The 4,082-nt window shown below is 45.9% G+C and overlaps 1 long non-coding RNA gene across 1 annotated transcript; it reads right to left on the reverse strand.

Annotated features, from left to right (window-relative positions):
• Window positions 1-538: 538 nt before the first annotated feature.
• LOC135177857 (uncharacterized) lies at window positions 539-2,020 on the reverse strand. Its single transcript, XR_010303198.1, has 4 exons — window positions 1,963-2,020; window positions 1,736-1,872; window positions 1,427-1,464; window positions 539-857 (listed from the first exon to the last, which is right to left on the reverse strand). It is a non-coding gene; the product is annotated as an uncharacterized LOC135177857 (long non-coding RNA).
• Window positions 2,021-4,082: the final 2,062 nt, after the last annotated feature.

Below are 4,082 nucleotides of genomic sequence, written 5' to 3' on the forward strand. Positions count from 1 at the left end.
GGTGACGACTGACTACACAGGAGTTTTGGAGGCAGTGGTTTCATATTTTTAGTTCTTTCTTGAAAAGATTCTGGATTTGTTTGTTCACTGTATTTTTTGGGCCAGGCCATTCTTTTTTTTCTCTCCTTAAAAAAAATCCCTCCAATTCAATTTTTTTTCCTTCCCCCTTCCTTCCATTTTTTCTTTTCTTTTCTTTTCTTTTCTTTTCTTTTCTTTTCTTTTCTTTTCTTTTCTTTTCTTTTCTTTTCTTTTCTTTTCTTTTCTTTTCTTTTCTTTTCTTTTCTTTTCTTTTCTTTTCTTTGTAATTAAAAAAAAATTGTCACTAGGAAAGGTGAACAAAAAAAGGTGAGAGGAAATAGATTTTCAGCCACACTAATCCAAACTCACCCTTTCTCCCTTCCAGAAAATTTGGGGTGAAAGTCCCCATTGGACCAGGTGGGTAGAGGGACAACGGGGCACATCCCAGCACATCTCTCAGCTCTTGTATTGTCCAAGCTTCAATACATGGCAGACACCCATCCCTTCCCATCCCTCCCCAAAGCCCACCTCCTCTCCATCCATTTATTTTCTTCCTTTTGCTGCCCCAGTGAGGCTGTAGTACAGGTTAGTGTTTGATGAAGTAAAGGTCACATAGGGTGGCCAAAAGAGAAAGCAGACCTCACATGCTCAGACATCAACCACAGCCAAATCATTCTCGTGAGATCCAGGTTGGAGGCAAGATCACAGCTCTGTGGTGAGTCCACACTCAGGTTGTCTCCGTGCAGGAGCATGAGGAGTATGTTGTACCTCTTACTCTGCTGTAAATGCACTGCTGAGGGATGCCCACACTGGCTGCTGTCAAGGTTCCACAAGGGCTCCTCCAGGCAAGAGAGTAATCTTCAGTAGAGAAGATATGCAAACCAAACCAGCCAAATCAAATCACATCAAATCTCTCCTCTACTGTCTTGACCCTTGCACCTACAACTGTAATTTTGCATGCAGTAATGCAGCTCAAGCAAATATTGGTTGCATGCAAGCAGCACATGCAACCTATGTTCTTGTGATGGTTTGGATGTTACCTGCCTCCCCCCCCCCCACTTTGGAAATCACAGACTAGGCTCAGGCAGCTCTGGAAATTTGAATGAAGCTTCTATTTACAACTTAGCTAGATACACAAGCAGATATTTACAGTCTATACAGTTATAGACGGAAATATACAAGGTGAAAGGTAATACAGAAACACAACAGCCCTCCCAGAAACCTGAGTCCCCAGGAAGGGCTCCCAACTGCCCTTACACCTTTTCCCCACCCCTCTCAACCTTACCCCAGCCCCAAGGAAGAATGGAGGGTTGCCCAGGGGCTTAGGAAGCAAAGTGGATTAATCAGAGAGATGGCAGAGAGGCTAAAGAGAAGTGCAGCTCAGGCAATGCCCTAAGAAGTGCCTTACCTATGTTTGGATTCTTGTTCTTATACCTCTCAGCAAGCCTATGAGTGAAGTAGACATCATCACTGTTTCCCTTTCACAGCCTCTAATCTAGTTCTTCTCACCAAAACATTCTAGCTAGCTTCAAACTAGCACAGTTCTCCAAACGTTTTTTCTTCAGGGGCACAGGCACCTTCCCATTACCCTTCTGCACATGCTTCTCCCTGTTGGTTTCAATTAAGCCAATGCATGCAATAAAATTAGGGTTGAGAGAGGTTACACACATGCAATAATGCCACCTCCTCAAAGGGAAAGCTATTGGATAGGACTCACCTTGGCATGCACAGCTTCCACAGGTTGTGTGCATGTGCTGCACAGGCATATTCATCCTTATACCTTCCCCATGTTCCCTCAGCTGGAACATCAGTGGATGAAGATTGACCACAGCCTGGAGGCACTGCCAGGGCTCCCTGCCAGCAGAAGAGCAGTAAACATCCTGGCACCATTAATGGCCTGTGATGTGGTTTTATTTTCATTAGGAAAATAATAACTCCACTCACTTTTCTATTCTAATCTTGTTCCATTCTCAGCAACAGCTCCTATTGCAATAAACAGCAGAGCAGCCCAGACTCGAAGGCTAATGACTGCTGGTGGGAGATATTTAGTTTCATAACAGCGGCTGCAGCCAGCAGAGCACATGAGAACATTTTTTCAGGAACGTGGAAGTTGCTATTTTTAACTGTTCTCCTGCATATTTATGGTGCTTGGAGGAACCACGTGCCAGTTTAAACATATTGCAACATTATGTGCCATTTAACTTTGCCTGTGCCACAGAGAAAGGATGCGTAGAAGTCTCAGGCTGGTGGCTAGGTGAGATGATGACCATGCTCATCGTAGGCTGCTCTCCTTGCTATCCATCCATCTGCAGCTTCACAGCACCCACCACCAAGATTACCTGGAAGGAGGTTGTAGTAAGGAGGTTGTAGTGAGGTGGTTATTGGTCTCTCCTCCCTAGTATCAAGTGACAGAATGAAAGGAAATTGCCTGAAATTGTGCCAGTGGAGGTTTAATTTAGATATAAGGAAAAAAACCATAGAATCAGTCAGGGTTGAAAGGAACCACAAGGATCATCTAGTTCCAACTCCCACCCTGCCATGGGCAGGGACACCCTACCCTAGATCAGGCTGGCCAGAGCCCCATTCAGCCTGGCCTTAAAAACCTCCAGGGACGGGGCCTCAACCACCTCCCTGGGCAACCCATTCCAGTGCCTCACCAGTCTCACGGTGAAAAACTTCCTCTTCACATCCAGCTTGACCTACCCATCTCCAGCTTCGCTCCATTAAAATCCTTCCAAGGGTGGTCAGGCATTGGAACAGGCTGGCCAGGGAGGTGGTGGAGTCACTATCCCTGGAGGTGTTAAAAAAACATTTAAACAATGCACTTTGGGATGTGTTTCAATGACTACAGTGGTGTAGAGTTGATGGTTGGACTTAATTATACAGGTCTTTTCCAGCTGAAACAATTCTGTGATTCTGTCATTCTCAGGATGTGACACAGGGCTCTGTGCACTGACAGCTAGCCCCAAAATGCACCTTTTGATGCTGGCTCTGAGCCAGCAGCATGGAGAGAATAGGATATGGTTGTGCTGATAGCTGCAGTTATCCTGAGAGACGTGAGAGCCTGGGCAGAGCATGAGTTGGCTGGCAAGGAAGGCCACCAGCCGGAGGCGAGTTGCCCAGGTGTTACCTAATGCCTCCCCCTCTTTGTTGGCATCCTTATGTCCCCACTAGGTGGGTTCACTCCCTCAAGCAGGGAGCAGACTCTATGCCCACCACCTTTCTCACCTTGCCTGCTTTGGGATTATGAAGCCCCTTCAGCATCTTGGCTTCCATTCTTTAGTTCAGCACGAATCCACTGAAAAAAGTAGAGCTGCCAAAGAGGAAGAGACTCTGCCATGAGGTTCCAGCTAGGTCTAAGAGCTCCCAATTGGGGCAGCAGAAACACTGCAAACCCAACAGCTTTAACGCAGACAGAAGCAGCATTCAAGCACAGAGCCGGTTGAAATCACGTTCCTCCATGTCCAACAAAAATATGTTCTTAATAGTCATGGAGCTAAGTGGAGTCACCCAGAGTTATGATTTCCTTTCAGCAGTTATTTCATCTTCAGGCTGTCACTTTCACTCAGGCCATGATTAAAACAATAAACCCTGGAGGAGTCACTCTGTTCCCCGTCAACAGCTGCTTCTCCTCCACCCGCTGCAATGGGAGCCATTCATCACCAAAAAGAAGGAGGGGAAATTAGAGACAGATCATCATTACTATTTAGTATTCAAAACTGGCATGTTTGGCCAGCAAGCTCTCCTTGGTAAGGCAAGGGTGGCCATAGGTGCCCCTCTATACATGCTGATCAAGGAGGAGCAAGTCACCTACGGTGTGAAGGATGTGTTACTGCTGCACATGCTCAGCACCTTTCAGACCTTCATATCTGGTCTCACACAACAGGCAAATTGAAAGAATTCTCTCAGTTTATCTCTGAAAAGCTTCTTGCATTCCATCAGTGAACCCTCACCTTGACAAACAGCTTGCAAAGAAAAAAAAAAACCCAAGAAAAAAAAAAATCAAGCAACATCCATTGCCAAAGCAACCACTAAGTGCATCACCGTAACACCTGCCCCCACTC

This window comes from Pogoniulus pusillus, chromosome 8 (genome assembly GCF_015220805.1).
Source record: "Pogoniulus pusillus isolate bPogPus1 chromosome 8, bPogPus1.pri, whole genome shotgun sequence".
In the NCBI taxonomy this organism is placed as follows: domain Eukaryota; kingdom Metazoa; phylum Chordata; class Aves; order Piciformes; family Lybiidae; genus Pogoniulus; species Pogoniulus pusillus.